This window comes from Somniosus microcephalus, chromosome 14, assembly GCF_052327205.1.
Source record: "Somniosus microcephalus isolate GS21.2 chromosome 14, FLI_Smic_1.0, whole genome shotgun sequence".
Taxonomy (NCBI): domain Eukaryota; kingdom Metazoa; phylum Chordata; class Chondrichthyes; order Squaliformes; family Somniosidae; genus Somniosus; species Somniosus microcephalus.
The window spans coordinates 4,492,651-4,514,173 of NC_141000.1; the positions used below are offsets into that span (position 1 = coordinate 4,492,651).

At 61.8% G+C, this 21,523-nt stretch overlaps 1 protein-coding gene across 5 annotated transcripts in view; it reads left to right on the top strand.

The window, feature by feature from the left end:
• The window catches only part of phldb2b (pleckstrin homology-like domain, family B, member 2b), a 315,268-nt gene that overhangs the window by 105,343 nt on the left and 188,402 nt on the right, over positions 1-21,523 (top strand). The window lies entirely within an intron of this gene.

The window sequence follows — 21,523 nt, forward strand, 5'->3', positions numbered from 1 at the left end:
TGTGACCTCTCCCAGTGTAACAGCTTGCAGTGGTTTCCATTTGGTTCACATCTGCCATTTATTGAAGGGGATTCACAATATTTATTCAGTTATTTAGTTCACAGGAAATGCTACAAAAATGAACGTCATTATGATCCTTTGAGATCGGGCCCTGGATATCTGATTACACTGAGCCTGTTTTAAAGGCGAGAAACAGGCACCAAAGTGTCCAATAAGGGGGTCGGAGGGTGCGGGCGGAGGGCGCGGGCGGAGGGCGTGGGCGGATGTGGAGGGCAGAGGGCAGAGGGAGCAGGCGGAGGGCGCGGGCGGAGGGCGTGGGCGGAGGGCGGATGTGGAGGGCAGAGGGCAGAGGGAGCAGGCGGAGGGCGCGGGCGGAGGGCGTGGGCGGAGGGCGGATGTGGAGGGCAGAGGGCAGAGGGAGCGGGCGGAGGGCGCGGGCGGAGGGCGGTGGGAGCGGGCAGATGGCGGAGGTCTTTGTGCGCTGGGTGTCCGCTGCCAGTGTTATTGGTACAGGCATCAAAAGAGGCGACCGGGTCACCTGCCTGGATGTAAATCAGCGGCCTGACGCTGGTTTGAAACATCCTTTACCACACTGGCTTACCCCGAGGCAGCCAGCATCTCATGAGGCCTAACGGGCCATCCTTAAAGGGGTTGCTACATGCCGCAACCAACAAGGTAAGTGTTTAAAATCCTGAATGTGGCACCGGGAGGGGCAGGAATGCTTCACCCGACTCCCCATTAAAACCATGGCCACCTGTCCGGGCTCCCGCTCGATCCCCCTCCCTCTCCCCTCCGCCTCACTCTCGATTCCCCTCCCCCTCCCCATTCCTGTTTTTGTGGATTATTGTAGTGTGGATAATGTTGTGTCACGGGGACGATCCATGCACAAAGCCTGGCCGATCACACCCCACATCCCATAACCCAGGGCAAGCACTGCCCACATCACACCAGAGAGAGCACGGGGAGAGGGGAGTGTGTGAGAGAGAACGGGGAGAGGGGAGTGTGAGAGAGAGCACGGGGAGAGGGGAGTGTGAGAGAGAGCACGGGGAGAGGGGAGTGTGAGAGAGAGCACGGGGAGAGGGGAGTGTGAGAGAGAGCACGGGGAGAGGGGAGTGTGAGAGAGAGAGCACGGGGAGAGGGGAGTGTGAGAGCGAGCACGGGGAGAGGGGAGTGTGTGAGGGAGCATGGGGAGAGGGGAGTGTGAGAGAGAGCACGGGGAGAGGGGAGTGTGAGAGAGAGCACGGGGAGAGGGCAGTGTGAGAGAGAGAGCACGGGGAGAGGAGTGTGTGAGAGCACGGGGAGAGGGGAGTGTGTGAGGGAGCACGGGGAGAGGGGAGTGTGAGAGAGAGCACGGGGAGAGGGGAGTGTGAGAGAGAGCACGGGGTGAGGGGAGTGAGAGAGAGAGCACGGGGAGAGGGGAGTGTGTGAGGGAGCATGGGGAGAGGGGAGTGTGAGAGAGAGCACGGGGAGAGGGGAGTGTGAGAGAGAGCACGGGGAGAGGGGAGTGTGTGAGAGCACGGGGAGAGGGGAGTGTGAGAGAGAGCACAGGGAGAGGGGAGTGTGTGAGAGAGAGCACGGGGAGAGGGGAGTGTGAGAGAGAGCACAGGGAGAGGGGAGGGTGAGAGAGAGCACGGGGAGAGGGGAGTGTGAGAGAGAGCACGGGGAGAGGGGAGTGTGTGAGAGAGAGCACGGGGAGAGGGGAGTGTGAGAGAGAGCACGGGGAGAGGGGAGTGAGAGAGAGAGAGCACGGGGAGAGGGGAGTGTGAGAGAGAGCACGGGGAGAGGGGAGTGTGAGAGAGAGCACAGGGAGAGGGGAGTGTGTGAGAGAGAGCACGGGGAGAGGGGAGTGTGAGAGAGAGCACAGGGAGAGGGGAGGGTGAGAGAGAGCACGGGGAGAGGGGAGTGTGAGAGAGAGCACGGGGAGAGGGGAGTGTGTGAGAGAGAGCACGGGGAGAGGGGAGTGTGAGAGAGAGCACGGGGAGAGGGGAGTGAGAGAGAGAGAGCACGGGGAGAGGGGAGTGTGAGAGAGAGCACGGGGAGAGGGGAGTGTGAGAGAGAGCACGGGGAGAGGGGAGTGTGAGAGAGAGAGCATGGGGAGAGGGGAGTGTGTGGGAGAGAGCACGGGGAGAGGGGAGTGTGAGAGAGAGAGCACGGGGAGAGGGGAGTGTGAGAGAGAGAGCACGGGGAGAGGGGAGTGTGTGAGAGAGAGCACGGGGAGAGGGGAGTGTGTGAGAGAGCACGGGGAGAGGGGAGTGTGTGAGAGAGAGCACGGGGAGAGGGGAGTGTGAGAGAGAGCACGGGGAGAGGGGAGTGTGAGAGAGAGAGCACGGGGAGAGGGGAGTGTGTGAGAGAGAGCACGGGGAGAGGGGAGTGTGTGAGAGAGCACGGGGAGAGGGGAGTGTGTGAGAGAGAGCACGGGGAGAGGGGAGTGTGAGAGAGAGCACGGGGAGAGGGGAGTGTGAGAGAGAGCACGGGGAGAGGGGAGTGTGTGAGAGAGCACGGGGAGAGGGGAGTGTGTGAGAGAGAGCACGGGGAGAGGGGAGAGTGAGAGAGAGCACGGGGAGAGGGGAGTGTGAGAGAGAGCACGGGGAGAGGGGAGTGTGTGAGAGCACGGGGAGAGGGGAGTGTGAGAGAGAGCACGGGGAGAGGGGAGTGTGAGAGAGCACGGGGAGAGGGGAGTGTGAGCGAGAGCACGGGGAGAGGGGAGTGTGAGAGAGAGCACGGGGAGAGGGGAGTGTGAGAGAGAGAGCACGGGAAGAGGGGAGTGTGAGAGAGAGAGCACGGGGAGAGGGGAGTGTGAGAGAGAGCACGGGGAGAGGGGAGTGTGAGAGAGAGCACGGGGAGAGGGGAGTGTGTGAGAGAGCACGGGGAGAGGGGAGTGAGAGAGAGCACGGGGAGAGGGGAGTGTGAGAGAGAGCACGGGGAGAGGGGAGTGTGAGAGAGCACGGGGAGAGGGGAGTGTGAGAGAGAGCACGGGGAGAGGGGAGTGTGTGAGAGAGAGCACGGGGAGAGGGGAGTGTGTGAGAGAGAGCACGGGGAGAGGGGAGTGTGAGAGAGAGCACGGGGAGAGGGGAGAGTGAGAGAGAGCACGGGGAGAGGGGAGTGTGAGAGAGAGCACGGGGAGAGGGGCGTGTGAGAGAGAGCACGGGGAGAGGGGAGTGTGTGAGAGCACGGGGAGAGGGGAGTGTGAGAGAGAGAGCACGGGGAGAGGGGAGTGTGTGAGAGCACGGGGAGAGGGGAGTGTGAGAGAGAGCACGGGGAGAGGGGAGTGTGAGAGAGCACGGGGAGAGGAGTGTGAGAGAGAGAGCACGGGGAGAGGGGAGTGTGAGAGAGAGCACGGGGAGAGGGGAGTGTGAGAGAGAGCACGGGGAGAGGGGAGTGTGAGAGAGAGCACGGGGAGAGGGGAGTGTGAGAGAGCACGGGGAGAGGGGAGTGAGAGAGAGCACGGGGAGAGGGGAGTGTGAGAGAGAGCACGGGGAGAGGGGAGTGTGAGAGAGCACGGGGAGAGGGGAGTGTGAGAGAGAGCACGGGGAGAGGGGAGTGTGTGAGAGAGAGCACGGGGAGAGGGGAGTGTGTGAGAGAGAGCACGGGGAGAGGGGAGTGAGAGAGAGCACGGGGAGAGGGGAGAGTGAGAGAGAGCACGGGGAGAGGGGAGTGTGAGAGAGAGCACGGGGAGAGGGGAGTGTGAGAGAGAGCACGGGGAGAGGGGAGTGTGAGAGAGAGCACGGGGAGAGGGGAGTGTGTGAGAGCACGGGGAGAGGGGCGTGTGAGAGAGAGCACGGGGAGAGGGGAGTGTGTGAGAGCACGGGGAGAGGGGAGTGTGAGAGAGAGAGCACGGGGAGAGGGGAGTGTGTGAGAGCACGGGGAGAGGGGAGTGTGAGAGAGAGCACGGGGAGAGGGGAGTGTGAGAGAGAGCACGGGGAGAGGGGAGTGTGAGAGAGAGAGCACGGGGAGAGGGGAGTGTGAGAGAGAGAGCACGGGGAGAGGGGAGTGTGAGAGAGAGTGCACGGGGAGAGGGGAGTGTGAGAGAGAGCACGGGGAGAGGGGAGTGTGTGAGAGCACGGGGAGAGGGGAGTGAGAGAGAGAGAGCACGGGGAGAGGGGAGTGTGAGAGAGAGAGCACGGGGAGAGGGGAGTGTGAGAGAGAGCACGGGGAGATGGGAGTGTGAGAGAGAGCACGGGGAGAGGGGAGTGTGTGAGAGAGCACGGGGAGAGTGGAGTGTGAGAGAGAGCACGGGGAGAGGGGAGTGTGAGAGAGAGCACGGGGAGAGGGGAGTGTGAGAGCGAGCACGGGGAGAGGGGAGTGTGAAAGAGAGAGCACGGGGAGAGGGGAGTGTGAGAGAGCAGGGGAGAGGGGAGTGTGTGAGAGAGAGCACGAGGAGAGGGGAGTGTGTGAGAGAGCACGGGGAGAGGGGAGAGTGAGAGAGAGCACGGGGAGAGGGGAGTGTGTGAGGGAGCATGGGGAGAGGGGAGTGAGAGAGAGAGCACGGGGAGAGGGGAGTGTGAGAGAGAGCACGGGGAGAGGGGAGTGTGTGAGAGAGAGCACGGGGAGAGGGGAGTGTGAGAGAGAGCACGGGGAGAGGGGAGTGTGAGAGAGAGCACGGGGAGAGGGGAGTGTGAGAGAGAGCACGGGGAGAGGGGAGTGTGAGAGAGAGCACGGGGAGAGGGGAGTGTGTGAGAGAGAGCACGGGGAGAGGGGAGTGTGAGAGAGAGCACGGGGAGAGGGGAGTGTGTGAGAGAGCACGGGGAGAGGGGAGTGTGTGAGAGAGCACGGGGAGAGGGGAGTGTGAGAGAGAGCACGGGGAGAGGGGAGTGTGAGAGAGAGCACGGGGAGAGGGGAGTGTGGGAGAGAGCACGTGGAGAGGGGAGTGTGAGAGAGAGCACGGGGCGAGGGGAGAGTGAGAGAGAGCACGGGGAGAGGGGAGTGTGAGAGAGAGAGCACGGGGAGAGGGGAGTGTGAGAGCGAGCACGGGGAGAGGGGAGTGTGAGAGAGAGCACGGGGAGAGGGGAGTGTGAGAGCGAGCACGGGTAGAGGGGAGTGTGAGAGAGAGCACGGGGAGAGGGGAGTGTGAGAGAGAGCACGGGGAGAGGGGAGTGTGAGAGAGAGCACGGGGAGAGGGGAGTGTGAGAGAGAGAGAGCACGGGGAGAGGGGAGTGTGGGAGAGAGCACGGGGAGAGGGGAGTGTGTGAGAGAGAGCACGGGGAGAGGGGAGTGTGTGAGAGAGAGCACGGGGAGAGGGGAGTGTGTGAGAGAGAGCACGGGGAGAGGGGAGTGTGAGAGAGCGAGCACGGGGAGAGGGGAGTGTGAGAGCACGGGGAGAGGGGAGTGTGAGAGAGAGCACGGGGAGAGGGGAGTGTGAGAGAGAGCACGGGGAGAGGGGAGTGTGTGAGAGAGAGCACGGGGAGAGGGGAGTGTGTGAGAGAGAGCACGGGGAGAGGGGAGTGTGAGAGAGAGAGCACGGGGAGCGGGGAGTGAGAGAGAGAGCACAGGGAGAGAGCAGTGTGTGAGAGAGCACGGGGAGAGAGGAGTGTGAGAAAGAGCACGGGGAGAGGGGAGTGTGAGAGAGAGCACGGGGAGAGGGGAGTGTGTGAGAGAGCACGGCGAGAGGGGAGTGTGAGAGAGAGCACGGGGAGGGGGGAGTGTGAGAGAGAGAGCACGGGGAGAGGAGTGTGTGAGAGAGCACGAGGAGAGGGGAGTGTGTGAGAGAGCACGGGGAGAGGGGAGTGAGAGAGAGAGCACGGGGAGAGGGGAGTGTGAGAGAGAGCACGGGGAGAGGGGAGTGTGTGAGAGAGCACGGGGAGAGGGGAGTGTGAGAGAGAGCACGGGGAGAGGGGAGTGAGGGAGAGAGGGCACGGGGAGAGGGGAGTGTGTGAGAGAGAGCACGGGGAGAGGGGAGTGTGTGAGAGAGAGCACGGGGAGAGGGGAGTGAGAGAGAGAGAGCACGGGTAGAGGGGAGTGTGAGAGAGAGCACGGGGAGAGGGGAGTGTGAGAGAGAGCACGGGGAGAGGGGAGTGTGTGAGAGAGAGCACGGGGAGAGGGGAGTGTGAGAGAGAGCACGGGGAGAGGGGAGTGTGTGAGAGAGCACGGGGAGAGGGGAGTGTGAGAGAGAGCACGGGGAGAGGGGAGTGTGAGAGAGAGCACGGGGAGAGGGGAGTGTGAGAGAGAGCACGGGGAGAGGGGAGTGTGAGAGAGAGAGCACGGGGAGAGGGGAGTGTGAGAGAGAGCACGGGGAGAGGGGAGTGTGAGAGAGAGCACGGGGAGAGGGGAGTGTGAGAGAGCACGGGGAGAGGGGAGTGTGAGAGAGAGAGCACGGGGAGAGGGGATTGTGAGAGAGAGAGAGCACGGGGAGAGGGGAGTGTGTGAGAGAGAGCACGGGGAGAGGGGAGTGAGAGAGAGAGCACGGGGAGAGGGGAGTGTGTGAGAGAGCACGGGGAGAGAGGAGCGTGTGAGAGAGAGCACGGGGAGAGGGGAGTGTGTGAGAGAGCACGGGGAGAGGGGAGAGTGAGAGAGAGCACGGGGAGAGGGGAGTGTGAGAGAGAGAGCACGGGGAGAGGGGAGTGTGAGAGCGAGCACGGGGAGAGGGGAGTGTGAGAGAGAGCACGGGGAGAGGGGAGTGTGAGAGCGAGCACGGGTAGAGGAGTGTGAGAGAGAGCACGGGGAGAGGGGAGTGTGAGAGAGAGCACGGGGAGAGGGGAGTGTGAGAGAGAGCACGGGGAGAGGGGAGTGTGAGAGAGAGACAGCACGGGGAGAGGGGAGTGTGGGAGAGAGCACGGGGAGAGGGGAGTGTGTGAGAGAGAGCACGGGGAGAGGGGAGTGTGTGAGAGAGAGCACGGGGAGAGGGGAGTGTGTGAGAGAGAGCACGGGGAGAGGGGAGTGTGAGAGAGCGAGCACGGGGAGAGGGGAGTGTGAGAGCACGGGGAGAGGGGAGTGTGAGAGAGAGCACGGGGAGAGGGGAGTGTGAGAGAGAGCACGGGGAGAGGGGAGTGTGTGAGAGAGAGCACGGGGAGAGGGGAGTGTGTGAGAGAGAGCACGGGGAGAGGGGAGTGTGAGAGAGAGAACACGGGGAGAGGGGAGTGTGTGAGAGAGCACCGGGAGAGGGGAGAGTGAGAGAGAGCATGGGGAGAGGGGAGTGTGAGAGAGAGCACGGGGAGAGGGGAGTGTGAGAGAGAGAGCACGGGGAGCGGGGAGTGAGAGAGAGAGCACAGGGAGAGAGCAGTGTGTGAGAGAGCACGGGGAGAGAGGAGTGTGAGAAAGAGCACGGGGAGAGGGGAGTGTGAGAGAGAGCACGGGGAGAGGGGAGTGTGTGAGAGAGCACGGGGAGAGGGGAGTGTGAGAGAGAGCACGGGGAGAGGGGAGTGTGAGAGAGAGCACGGGGAGGGGGGAGTGTGAGAGAGAGAGCACGGGGAGAGGAGTGTGTGAGAGAGCACGAGGAGAGGGGAGTGTGTGAGAGAGCACGGGGAGAGGGGAGTGAGAGAGAGAGCACGGGGAGAGGGGAGTGTGAGAGAGAGCACGGGGAGAGGGGAGTGTGTGAGAGAGCACGGGGAGAGGGGAGTGTGAGAGAGAGCACGGGGAGAGGGGAGTGAGAGAGAGAGGGCACGGGGAGAGGGGAGTGTGTGAGAGAGAGCACGGGGAGAGGGGAGTGTGTGAGAGAGAGCACGGGGAGAGGGGAGTGAGAGAGAGAGAGCACGGGTAGAGGGGAGTGTGAGAGAGAGCACGGGGAGAGGGGAGTGTGAGAGAGAGCACGGGGAGAGGGGAGTGTGTGAGAGAGAGCACGGGGAGAGGGGAGTGTGAGAGAGAGCACGGGGAGAGGGGAGTGTGTGAGAGAGCACGGGGAGAGGGGAGTGTGAGAGAGAGCACGGGGAGAGGGGAGTGTGAGAGAGAGCACGGGGAGAGGGGAGTGTGAGAGAGAGCACGGGGAGAGGAGTGTGAGAGAGAGAGCACGGGGAGAGGGGAGTGTGAGAGAGAGCACGGGGAGAGGGGAGTGTGAGAGAGAGCACGGGGAGAGGGGAGTGTGTGAGAGAGCACGGGGAGAGGGGAGTGTGAGAGAGAGAGCACGGGGAGAGGGGATTGTGAGAGAGAGAGCACGGGGAGAGGGGAGTGTGTGAGAGAGAGCACGGGGAGAGGGGAGTGAGAGAGAGAGCACGGGGAGAGGGGAGTGTGTGAGAGAGCACGGGGAGAGAGGAGCGTGTGAGAGAGAGCACGGGGAGAGGGGAGTGTGTGAGAGAGCACGGGGAGAGGGGAGAGTGAGAGAGAGCATGGGGAGAGGGGAGTGTGTGAGAGAGAGCACGGGGAGAGGGGAGTGTGTGAGAGAGAGCACGGGGAGAGGGGAGTGTGAGAGAGAGCACGGGGAGAGGGGAGTGTGAGAGAGAGAGCACGGGGAGAGGGGAGTGTGTGAGAGAGCACGGGGAGAGGGGAGTGTGTGAGAGAGAGCACGGGGAGAGGGGAGTGTGTGAGAGAGAGCACAGGGAGAGGGGAGTGTGTGAGAGAGCACGGGGAGAGGGGAGTGTGTGAGAGAGCACGGGGAGAGGGGAGTGTGTGAGAGAGAGCACGGGGAGAGAGGAGTGTGTGAGAGAGAGCACGGGGAGAGGGGAGTGAGAGACAGAGAGCACGGGGAGAGGGGAGTGTGAGAGAGCACGGGGAGAGGGGAGTGAGAGAAAGAGAGCACGGGGAGAGGGGAGTATGAGAGAGAGCACGGGGAGAGGGGAGTGTGAGAGAGAGCACGGGGAGAGGGGAGTGTGAGAGAGAGAGCACGGGGAGAGGGGACTGTGTGAGAGAGCACGGGGAGAGGGGAGTGAGAGAGAGAGCACGGGGAGAGGGGAGTGTGAGAGAGAGAGCACGGGGAGAGGGGAGTGTGAGAGAGAGAGCACGGGGAGAGGGGAGTGTGTGAGAGAGAGCACGGGGAGAGGGGAGTGTGTGAGAGAGAGCACGGGGAGAGGGGAGTGTGTGAGAGAGAGCATGGGGAGAGGGGAGTGTGAGAGAGAGCACGGGGAGAGGGGAGTGTGTGAGAGAGAGCACGGGGAGAGGGGAGTGTGTGAGAGAGAGCACGGGGAGAGGGGAGTGTGTGAGAGAGAGCACGGGGAGAGGGGAGTGTGAGAGAGAGCACGGGGAGAGGGGAGTGTGAGAGAGAGCACGGGGAGAGGGGAGTGTGAGAGAGAGCACGGGGAGAGGGGAGTGTGAGAGAGAGCACGGGGAGAGGGGAGTGTGAGAGAGAGCACGGGGAGAGGGGAGTGTGAGAGAGAGAGCACGGGGAGAGGGGAGTGTGTGAGAGAGAGCACGGGGAGAGGGGAGTGTGAGAGAGAGCACGGGGAGAGGGGAGTGAGAGAGAGAGAGCACGGGGAGAGGGGAGTGAGAGAGAGAGAGCACGGGGAGAGGGGAGAGTGAGAGAGAGCACGGGGAGAGAGGAGTGTGTGAGAGAGAGCACGGGGAGAGGGGAGTGTGAGAGAGAGCACGGGGAGAGAGGAGTGTGTGAGAGAGCACGGGGAGAGGGGAGTGTGTGAGAGAGAGCACGGGGAGAGGGGAGTGTGAGAGAGAGCACGGGGAGAGGGGAGTGTGCGGGAGCACGGGGAGAGGGGAGTGTGAGGGAGCACGGGGAGAGGGGAGTGTGAGAGAGAGAGCGAGGGGAGAGGGGAGTGTGTGAGAGAGCACGGGGAGAGGGGAGTGTGTGAGAGAGCACGGGGAGAGGGGAGTGTGTGAGAGAGAGCACGGGGAGAGGGGAGTGAGTGAGAGAGAGCACGGGGAGAGGGGAGTGTGTGAGAGAAAGCACGGGGAGAGGGGAGTGTGTGAGAGAGAGCACGGGGAGAGGGGAGTGTGTGAGAGAGAGCACGGGGAGAGGGGAGTGTGAGAGAGAGCACGGGGAGAGGGGAGTGTGAGAGAGAGTGATGTGCCTCAATAATTCCGAGACTCGAAGTTAGCAGAGCAAAAACAAGGCTTTTATTAACTTAGAATGTAACACGTAAGAGATAGAGATGTCTTCCTTCTGGAGACTGAGGCCAGACTGAGCCAGCCTACAAACGGGGCCAGGTATGGGCGGAGCCCTACACACAGCACATTCCAGTATACAATACAGCACATTCCAGTGCACAATACAATGAGGTCTGGGGGAAGGGAAATGACACTGAAACCGATCTCAGTCACAGGCAGTGATGATGATGAATATTTCATCACATTCACCCCTTCTATAGATTTAGTCTGTTCGGGGGTTTGATAGTCCTCTGCGACCGACGTGGCTGTTGCGGTGCCGCGGGTGTCGGCTGGGTGTCCCCGGTAGCCTCCTGGGTCTCTGCCGGGGGTGCCGCCAGGGTTGTTGAAGGGGTAGTTGGTCGGTGTTCTTCCGGGGGTGATGAAAGAGTAGTGGGTGGGTAAGAGTTGCTGTGATCGTCGTTGCCGCTATTGCCGTGGTTGTTGTCGATGCCGGCTGGGGCGACGTCTTTTATGGACACGGTGTCCTCCCTTCCGTCGGCGTGCCGGACATATGCGTATTGGGGGTTGGCGTGGAGTAGGTGTACTGGCTCCACGAGAGGGTCCGTCTTGTGGCCCCTCACATGCCTTCGCACGAGTACCGGACCTGGGGTGGAGAGCCATGACGGCATGGATACGCCTGAGGTGGATTTCCGGGGAAAGACAAACATTCGTTCATGAGGCGTGGTATTAGTGGCCGTACACAATAGCGACCGTATCGAATGGAGCACATCCGAGAGGACTTCCTGCCAGCGGGAGATAGGGAGGCCCTTGGTCCTTAGAGCTAGAGTGACTGCTTTCCATACTGTCCCGTTCTCTCGCTCCACTTGGCCGTTACCCCGGGGGTTGTAGCTGGTGGTACGGCTCGTGGCGATCCCCCTGGACAGCATGTACTGGCGTAGCTCTTCACTCATGAAGGACGCCCCCCTATCCGTATGGATGTAGCTCGGCATACCGAACAGGCAGAACAGGCTGTTGAGGCATTTAATGACCGTGGCACTGGTCATGTCTGGGCAGGGGAAAGCGAATGGGAACCGGGAGTATTCGTCCACAATGTTCAGGAAGTAAACATTGCGGTCGACGGACGGGAGGGGGCCCTTGAAATCTAAGCTGAGCCGCTCAAAGGGCCGTGTAGCTTTGATTAAGTGGGCTCTATCTGGGCGGTAGAACCGAGGCTTGCACTCAGCGCAAGTGCGGCAGTTCCTGGTCAGGGACCGAACTTCCTCAATCGAGTAGGGTAAGTTACGGGACTTTATGAAGTGGAACAGCCGCGTGACCCCTGGGTGGCAGAGGTCGTTGTGGAGGGTCTGTAGCCGATCCCCGGTGGCGCTGGCACACATCCCTCGTGAGAGGGCGTCAGGGGATTCGTTAAGGGCCCCTGGCCGGTAAATGATGTCGTACTCGAAGGTGGAGAGCTCGATCCGCCACCTAAGAATCTTATCATTTTTAATCTTCCCCCTCTGTTTATTATTGAACATAAACGCTACCGACCGCTGGTCGGTAAGTAGGGTGAAGCGTTTGCCGGCTAGGTAGTGGCGCCAGTGGCGCACTGCCTCCACGATGGCTTGGGCCTCCTTTTCCACGGAGGAGTGTCTGATCTCGGGCCCTTGGAGGGTCCTCGAGAAGAAAGCTACGGGCCGCCCCGCCTGGTTGAGGGTGGCCGCCAAGGCGAAGTCAGACGCATCACTTTCCACTTGAAATGGAGTGTTCTCGTCCACTGCCTGTAGCGTGGCCCGCTCAATATCCTGCTTAATGCTTTTGAAGGCGGCATGGGCCTCAGCAGAGAGCGGGAAAGAGGATGCTTTCAAGAGGGGGCGGGCTTTGTCGGAGTAGTTGGGGACCCATTGGGAATAATAAGAAAATAACCCCAGGCACCTTTTCAGGGCTTTGGGAGTGTTGGGCAGGGGCAGCTCCCGTAGGGGGCGCAATCGGTCGGGGTCTGGTCCGATTTCCCCATTCTCCACCACGCTGCCTTGTATGCAGAGGCGCGTGGTGTTGTAAACGCACTTGTCCTCGTTGTAGGTGAGGTTGAGTTTTTGTGCGGTTTCCAGGAACCTCTCGAGGTTCGAGTCGTGATCCTGCTGATTGTGGCCGCAGATGGTGACGTTGTCGAGGTAGGGGAAGGTTGCCTGCAAGTGGTGGTCATCGACCATGCGGTCCATCTCCCTCTGGAAGACCGAGACCCCATTCGTCACCCCAAAGGGGACTCTGAGGAATTGGTAGAGGCGTCCGTTCGCCTCGAAGGCGGTGTACGGGCGGTCCTCTGGTCTGATAGGGAGCTGGTGGTACGCTGACTTGAGGTCGGTGGTGGAGAACACCCGGTATTGGGCGATTTGGTTCACCATTTCTGATATGCGGGGTAGCGGGTAGGCGTCTAGTAGGGTGTACCTGTTGATCGTTTGACTATAGTCGATCACCATCCGTTTCTTCTCGCTACCCCTTACCACTACCACTTGGGCGCGCCACGGGCTGTTGCTGCGTTCAATAGTGCGCTCTTTCAGGAGCCTGTCTACCTCGGTCGCGATAAACCGCCTGTCCTCCCAGCTGTACCTCCTGCTTTTGGTCGCTATTGGCCGGCAGTTAGGGGTAAGGTTCGCGAATAGCGAAGGCGGCTTTACCTTCAGGGTAGCCAGACCGCACACTGTGAGGGGCGGCTGGGACCCACCGTACTTGAACGTGATGCTTTGGTGGTTGCACTGGAAATCCAGGCCCAAGATCACGCTCGCACATAGGTTCTTCATGAGTAATACTTTAAAATTATCATATACAGTTCCGTTAACGCACAATTGTACCGTGCAATAACCCAGAATGGTCGATGTCTGGGTTTTGTCAGCCATAGAGATGGTACCCTGAGTAGGGACCACCTTTAGGGAGAGTTGTTGTGCCAGTTCTGGGTGGATAAAGCTCTCCGTGCTTCCACTGTCAATTAAGCATTTAACCCGGCACCCGTTTACCTCGATGTCCACCATTGATCTGGATAGCGGGTGCAGCCTGGTCTGGTCCACTGTGACCGATGCCACTGCAGGGCCCTGATCGATACAAGATGGCGTCCACGCTGTCTGCTCACAAGATGGCGGACCCCACGAGGTCGGGCAAGATGGCGTCCAAGATGGCCGCTCCCACGGCACACACGCGGCGGTGGCGGGTTTTCCAGCGGTTGGTTTTCCGGCGGGGTTCCCTCTGCACACCTTCCCGAAGTGCCCCTTCTTACCGCACTTAAAGCAGGTGGTGCCTTTCGCCGGGCACAGGTTTCTGGTGTGCTTTGGCTGCCCGCAGAAGTAGCAGTTGGGTCCCTGACGCGTCGCGGCTGTCGTAGGGCTTCTGGGGGGAGAGCGGGGCCCAGCCGGTGTCGGGCTGTCGGGCGGGGAAGATGCCTTCCAAGATGGCGGCGCCCTCGGTGCACACGTGGCGGCGTGGACGGCGCGGGCTGAAGAGTAGGCGTCCGAGTTTCTCTGGGCCACATCCAGGGATCGCGCGGTGTCCGCAGCCTGTTTCAGGTCCAACTCCGTTTTTTCCAGCAGTCTTTGCCGGATGTAAGTGGAGCTGAGGCCTGTGATGAAGGCATCGCGAACAAGCTCGTCAGTGTACACTGCGGCTTTTACATCTCGGCACTTGCAGTCTTTGCCAAGCATTTTCAGGGTGCTTAGGAACTCCTCCACCGATTCCCCAGGTCGCTGTGCGCGGGTAGCGAGCAGGTGCCTAGCATACACCTCATTCGTAGGCTGCTGGTAATGCGCCTTTAAGATGTCGCAGGCGGCCAGGTACGTCTCTGCGTCTTGGATGAGGGGGTAAACCCGGTGGCTTACCCAATTCCACAGAATTCCGAGTCTCATCCTCGCAGCGTCCGTAGCGTCTATGATGGCTGCGGAATTGTCCAGGAAGAATTCCATACACTCAAACCAGTGTCCGAAGCGTGCTGATGCGTCCGGAGCATGTTGATCCAAATCGAAACGTTCGGGTTTCAGGAGTTGATCCATAGTGTTGAAAAATAAGTTAATAAAATTGATGTGCCTCAATAATTCCGAGACTCGAAGTTAGGAGAACAAAAACAAGGCTTTTATTAACTTAGAACGTAACACGTAAGAGAGAGAGATGTCTTCCTTCTGGAGACTGAGGCCAGACTGAGCCAGCCTACAAACGGGGCCAGGTATGGGCGGAGCCCTACACACAGCACATTCCAGCACATTCCAGTATACAATACAGCACGTTCCAGTACACAATACAATGAGGTCGGGGGAGGGAAATTACACTGAAACCGATCTCAGTCACAGGCAGTGATGATGATGAATATTTCATCACAGAGAGCACGGGGAGAGGGGTGTGTGTGAGGGAGCACGGGGAGAGGGGAGTGTGTGAGAGAGAGCACGGGGAGAGGGGAGTGTGTGAGAGAGAGCACGGGGAGAGGGGAGTGTGAGAGAGCACGGGGGAGAGGGGAGTATGAGAGAGAGCATGGGGAGAGGGGAGTGTGTGAGAGAGAGCACGGGGAGAGGGGAGTGTGTGAGAGCACGGGGAGAGGGGAGTGTGTGAGAGCATGGGGAGAGGAGAGTGTGTGAGAGCACGGGAGAGGGGAGTGTGTGAGAGCACGGGGAGAGGGGAGTGTGAGAGAGAGCACGGGGAGAGGGGAGTGTGAGAGAGAGCACGGGGAGAGGGGAGAGTGAGAGAGCGAGCACGGGGAGAGGGGAGTGTGAGAGAGAGCACAGGGAGAGGGGAGTGTGAGAGAGAGAGCACGGGGAGAGGGGAGTGTGAGAGAGAGAGCACGGGGAGAGGGGAGAGAGAGAGAGCACGGGGAGAGGGGAGTGTGTGAGAGAGAGCACGGGGAGAGGGGAGTGTGAGAGAGAGCACGGGGAGAGGGGAGTGTGAGAGAGCACGGGGAGAGGGGAGAGAGAGAGAGAGCACGGGAGAGGGGAGAGTGTGAGAGAGAGCACGGGGAGAGGGGAGTGTGTGAGAGAGAGCACGGGGAGAGGGGAGTGCGAGAGAGAGCACGGGGAGAGGGGAGTGTGTGAGAGAGAGCACGGGGAGAGGGGAGTGTGAGAGAGAGCACGGGGAGAGGGGAGTGAGAGAGAGAGCACGGGGAGAGGGGAGTGTGAGAGAGCACGGGGAGAGGGGAGTGTGAGAGAGAGAGAGCACGGGAAGAGGGGAGTGTGTGAGAGAGAGCACGGGGAGAGGGGAGTGTGTGAGAGAGCACGGGGAGAGGGGTGTGTGTGAGAGAGCACGTGGAGAGGGGAGTGTGTGTGAGAGAGCACGGGGAGAGGGGAGTGTGAGAAAGAACACGGGGAGAGGGGAGTGTGTGAGAGAGAGCACGGGGAGAGGGGAGTGTGTGAGAGAGAGCACGGGGAGAGGGGAGTGTGAGAGAGAGAGCACGGGGAGAGGGGAGTGAGAGAGAGCACGGGGAGAGGGGAGTGAGAGAGAGAGCACGGGGAGAGGGGAGAGTGAGAGAGAGCACGGGGAGAGGGGAGTGTGAGAGAGAGCACGGGGAGAGGGGAGTGTGTGAGAGAGAGCACGGGGAGAGGGGAGTGCGAGAGAGAGCACCGGAGAGGGGTAGTGTGTGAGAGAGAGCACGGGGAGAGGGGAGTGTGTGAGAGAGAGCACGGGGAGAGGGGAGTGTGAGAGAGAGAGCACGGGGAGAGGGAGTGTGAGAGAGAGAGCACGGGGAGAGGGGAGTGTGAGAGAGAGCACGGGAAGAGGGGAGTGTGAGAGAGAGCATGGGGAGAGGGGAATGTGTGAGAGAGCACGGGGAGAGAGGAGTGAGAGAGAGAGAACGAGGAGAGGGGAGTGTGAGAGAGAGCACGGGGAGAGGGGAGTGAGAGAGAGAGCACGGGGAGAGGGGAGTGAGAGAGAGCACGGGGAGAGGGGAGTGTGAGAGAGAGCACGGGGAGAGGGGAGTGAGAGAGAGAGCACGGGGAGAGGGGAGTGTGTGAGGGAGCATGGGGAGAGGGGAGTGTGAGAGAGAGAGCACGGGGAGAGGGGAGTGTGAGAGAGAGAGAACGAGGAGAGGAGTGTGTGAGGGAGCACGGGGAGAGGGGAGTGAGAGAGAGAGCACGGGGAGAGGGGAGTGTGAGAGAGAGCACGGGGAGAGGGGAGTGAGAGAGAGAGCACGGGGAGAGGGGAGTGTGTGAGGGAGCACGGGGAGAGGGGAGTGTGAGAGAGAGCACGGGGAGAGGGGAGTGTGAGAGAGAGCACGGGGAGAGGGGAGTGAGAGAGAGAGCACGGGAGAGGGGAGTGAGAGAGAGCACGGGGAGAGGGGAGTGTGAGAGAGAGCACGGGAGAGGGGAGTGAGAGAGAGAGCACGGGGAGAGGGGAGTGTGAGAGAGAGCACGGGGAGAGGGGAGTGTGTGAGAGAGAGCACGGGGAGAGGGGAGTGTGTGAGAGAGAGCACGGGATGAGGGGAGAGTGAGAGAGAGCACGGGGAGAGGGGAGTGTGTGAGAGAGAGCACGGGGAGAAGGGAGTGTGTGAGAGAGAGCACGGGGAGAGGGGAGTGTGAGAGAGAGCACGGGGAGAGGGGAGAGTGAGAGAGAGCACGGGGAGAGGGAGTGTGTGAGAGAGAGCACGGGGAGAGGGGAGTGAGAGAGAGCACGGGGAGAGGGGAGTGTGTGAGAGAGAGCACGGGGAGAGGGAGTGTGAGAGAGAGAGCACGGGAGAGGGGAGTGAGAGAGAGCACGGGAGAGAGGAGTGTGAGAGAGAGCACGGGGAGAGGGGAGTGAGAGAGAGCACGGGGAGAGGGGAGTGAGAGAGAGAGAGCACGGGGAGAGGGGAGAGTGAGAGAGAGCACAGGGAGAGGGGAGTGTGTGAGAGAGAGCACGGGGAGAGGGGAGTGTGAGAGAGAGCACGGGGAGAGGGGAGTGTGTGAGAGAGCACGGGGAGAGGGGAGTGTGAGAGAGAGCACGGGGAGAGGGGAGTGTGTGAGAGAGCACGGGGAGAGTGGAGTGTGTGAGAGAGAGCACGGGGAGAGGGGAGTGTGAGAGAGAGCACGGGGAGAGGGGAGTGTGAGAGAGAGAGCACGGGGAGAGGGGAGTGTGTGAGGGAGCATGGGGAGAGGGAGTGTGAGAGAGAGCACGGGGAGAGGGGAGTGTGTGAGAGAGCACGGGGAGAGGGGAGTGTGAGAGAGCACGGGGGAGAGGGGAGTGTGTGAGAGAGAGCACGGGGAGAGGGGAGTGTGAAAGAGAGAGCACGGGGAGAGGGGAGTGAGAGAGAGAGCACGGGGAGAGGGGAGTGTGTGAGGGAGCACGGGGAGAGGGGAGTGTGAGAGAGAGCACGGGGAGAGGGGAGTGTGAGAGAGAGCACGGGGAGAGGGGAGTGAGAGAGAGAGCACGGGGAGAGGGGAGTGAGAGAGAGCACAGGGAGAGGGGAGTGTGAGAGAGAGCACGGGGAGAGGGGAGTGAGAGAGAGAGCACGGGGAGAGGGAGTGTGAGAGAGAGCACGGGGAGAGGGGAGTGTGTGAGAGAGAGCACGGGGAGAGGGGAGTGTGTGAGAGAGAGCACGGGAGAGGGGGAGAGTGAGAGAGAGCACGGGGAGAGGGGAGTGTGTGAGAGAGAGCACGGGGAGAAGGGAGTGTGTGAGAGAGAGCACGGGGAGAGGGGAGTGTGAGAGAGAGAGCACGGGGAGAGGGGAGAGTGAGAGAGAGCACGGGGAGAGGGGAGTGTGTGAGAGAGAGCACGGGGAGAGGGGAGTGAGAGAGAGCACGGGGAGAGGGGAGTGTGTGAGAGAGAGCACGGGGAGAGGGGAGTGTGAGAGAGAGAGCACGGGGAGAGGGGAGTGAGAGAGAGCACGGGGAGAGGGGAGTGAGAGAGAGAGAGCACGGGGAGAGGGGAGAGTGAGAGAGAGCACGGGGAGAGGGGAGTGTGAGAGAGAGCACGGGGAGAGGGGAGTGAGAGAGAGCACGGGGAGAGGGGAGTGAGAGAGAGAGAGCACGGGGAGAGGGGAGAGTGAGAGAGAGCACAGGGAGAGGGGAGTGTGTGAGAGAGAGCACGGGGAGAGGGGAGTGTGAGAGAGAGCACGGGAGAGGGGAGTGTGTGAGAGAGCACGGGGAGAGGGAGTGTGAGAGAGAGCACGGGGAGAGGGGAGTGTGTGAGAGAGAACGGGGAGAGTGGAGTGTGAGAGAGAGCACGGGGAGAGGGGAGTGTGAGAGAGAGCACGGGGAGAGGGGAGTGTGAGAGAGAGAGCACGGGGAGAGGGGAGTGTGTGAGGGAGCATGGGGAGAGGAGTGTGAGAGAGAGCACGGGAGAGGGTGAGTGTGTGAGAGAGCACGGGGAGAGGGAGGTGTGAGAGAGCACGGGGAGAGGGGAGTGTGTGAGAGAGAGCACGGGGAGAGAGGAGTGTGAGAGAGAGAACGGGGAGAGGGAGTGTGTGAGAGAGAGAACGAGGAGAGAGGAGTGTGAGAGAGAGCACGGGGAGAGAGGAGTGTGTGAGGGAGCATGGGGAGAGGGGAGTGTGAGAGAGAGAGCATGGGGAGAGGGGAGTGTGAGAGAGAGAGAACGAGGAGAGGAGTGTGTGAGGGAGCACGGGGAGAGGGGAGTGAGAGAGAGAGCACGGGGAGAGGGGAGTGTGAGAGAGAGCACGGGAGAGGGGAGTGTGAGAGAGCACGGGGAGAGGGGAGTGAGAGAGAGAGCACGGGGAGAGGGGAGTGTGTGAGGGAGCACGGGGAGAGGGGAGTGTGTGAGAGAGAGCACGGGGAGAGGGGAGTGTGAGAGAGAGCACGGGAGAGGGGAGTGAGAGAGAGAGCACGGGGAGAGGGGAGTGTGAGAGAGAGCACGGGGAGAGGGGAGTGTGAGAGAGAGCACGGGGTGAGGGGAGTGAGAGAGAGCACGGGGAGAGGGGAGTGTGTGAGATGAGCACGGGAGAGGGGAGTGTGTGAGAGAGAGCACGGGGAGAGGGGAGTGAGAGAGAGTGAGCACGGGGAGAGGGGAGTGTGTGAGAGAGAGCACGGGGAGAAGGGAGTGTGTGAGAGAGAGCACGGGGAGAGGGGAGTGTGAGAGAGAGAGCATGGGAGAGAGGGGAAGTGAGAGAGAGCACGGGGAGAGGGGAGTGTGTGAGAGAGAGCACGGGGAGAGGGGAGTGAGAGAGAGAGCACGGGAGAGGAGAGGGGAGTGTGAGAGAGAGCACGGGGAGAGGGGAGTGTGTGAGAGAGAGCACGGGGAGAGGGAGTGTGTGAGAGAGAGCACGGGGAGAGGGGAGAGTGAGAGAGAGCACGGGGAGAGGGGAGTGTGAGAGAGAGCACGGGGAGAGGGGAGGTGAGGAGTGTGTGAGAGAGAGCACGGGAGAGGGAGAGTGAGAGAGAGAGCACGGGGAGAGGGGAGTGTGAGAGAGAGCACGGGGAGAGGGGAGGTGTGAGAGAGAGCACGGGGAGAGGGGAGTGTGAGAGAGAGCACGGGGAGAGGGGAGTGTGAGAGAGAGCACGGGGAGAGGGGAGTGTGAGAGAGAGCACGGGGAGAGGGAGAGTGAGAGAGAGCACGGGAGAGGGGGGAGGGAGTGAGAGAGAGAGCACGGGGAGAGGGGAGTGAGTGAGAGAGAGCACGGGGAGAGGGGAGTGTGAGAGAGAGAGCACGGGGAGAGGGGGAGTGTGAGAGAGAGCACGGGGAGAGGGAGTGTGTGAGAGAGAGCACGGGGAGAGGGGAGTGAGAGAGAGCACGGGAGAGGGGTAGTGTGAGAGAGAGCACGGGGAGAGGGGAGAGTGGGAGAGAGAGAGCACGGGGAGAGGGGGAGTGTGAGAGAGAGGCACGGGGGAGGGAGTGTGTGAGAGAGAGCACGGGGAGAGGGGAGTGTGTGAGAGAGAGCACTGGGGAGAGGGGAGAGTGTGAGAGAGCGTGTGTGAGAGAGAGCACGGGGAGAGGGGAGTGTGAGAGAGAGAGCACGGGGAGAGGGGAGAGTGAGAGAGAGCACGGGGAGAGGGGAGTGTGTGAGAGAGAGCACGGGGAGAGGGGAGTGAGAGAGAGCACGGGGAGAGGGGAGTGTGTGAGAGAGAGCACGGGGAGAGGGGAGTGTGAGAGAGAGAGCACGGGGAGAGGGGAGTGAGAGAGAGCACGGGGAGAGGGGAGTGAGAGAGAGAGAGCACGGGGAGAGGGGAGAGTGAGAGAGAGCACGGGGAGAGGGGAGTGTGAGAGAGAGCACGGGGAGAGGGGAGTGAGAGAGAGCACGGGGAGAGGGGAGTGAGAGAGAGAGAGCACGGGGAGAGGGGAGAGTGAGAGAGAGCACAGGGAGAGGGGAGTGTGTGAGAGAGAGCACGGGGAGAGGGGAGTGTGAGAGAGAGCACGGGGAGAGGGGAGTGTGAGAGAGAGAGCACGGGGAGAGGGGAGTGAGAGAGAGCACGGGGAGAGGGGAGTGAGAGAGAGAGAGCACGGGGAGAGGGGAGAGTGAGAGAGAGCACGGGGAGAGGGGAGTGTGAGAGAGAGCACGGGGAGAGGGGAGTGAGAGAGAGCACGGGGAGAGGGGAGTGAGAGAGAGAGAGCACGGGGAGAGGGGAGAGTGAGAGAGAGCACAGGGAGAGGGGAGTGTGTGAGAGAGAGAACGGGGAGAGGGGAGTGTGAGAGAGAGCACGGGGAGAGGGGAGTGTGTGAGAGAGCACGGGGAGAGGGGAGTGTGAGAGAGAGCACGGGGAGAGGGGAGTGTGTGAGAGAGAACGGGGAGAGTGGAGTGTGAGAGAGAGCACGGGGAGAGGGGAGTGTGAGAGAGAGCACGGGGAGAGGGGAGTGTGAGAGAGAGAGCACGGGGAGAGGGGAGTGTGTGAGGGAGCATGGGGAGAGGGGAGTGTGAGAGAGAGCACGGGGAGAGGGGAGTGTGTGAGAGAGCACGGGGAGAGGGGAGTGTGAGAGAGCACGGGGAGAGGGGAGTGTGTGAGAGAGAGCACGGGGAGAGGGGAGTGTGAAAGAGAGAGCACGGGGAGAGGGGAGTGTGAGAGAGAGAGCACGGGGAGAGGGGAGTGTGAGGAAGCACGGGGAGAGGGGAGTGTGAGAGAGAGAGCACGGGGAGAGGGGAGTGTGAGGGAGCACGGGGAGGGAGGAGTGAGAGAGAGAACGGGGAGAGAGGAGTGTGAGAGAGAGAACGGGGAGAGGGGAGTGTGTGAGAGAGAGAACGAGGAGAGAGGAGTGTGAGAGAGAGCACGGGGAGAGAGGAGTGTGTGAGGGAGCATGGGGAGAGGGGAGTGTGAGAGAGAGAGCATGGGGAGAGGGGAGTGTGAGAGAGAGAGAACGAGGAGAGGAGTGTGTGAGGGAGCACGGGGAGAGGGGAGTGAGAGAGAGAGCACGGGGAGAGGGGAGTGTGAGAGAGAGCACGGGGAGAGGGGAGTGTGAGAGAGCACGGGGAGAGGGGAGTGAGAGAGAGAGCACGGGGAGAGGGGAGTGTGTGAGGGAGCACGGGGAGAGGGGAGTGTGTGAGAGAGAGCACGGGGAGAGGGGAGTGTGAGAGAGAGCACGGGGAGAGGGGAGTGAGAGAGAGAGCACGGGGAGAGGGGAGTGTGAGAGAGAGCACGGGGAGAGGGGAGTGTGAGAGAGAGCACGGGGTGAGGGGAGTGAGAGAGAGCACGGGGAGAGGGGAGTGTGAGAGAGAGCACGGGGAGAGGGGAGTGTGTGAGAG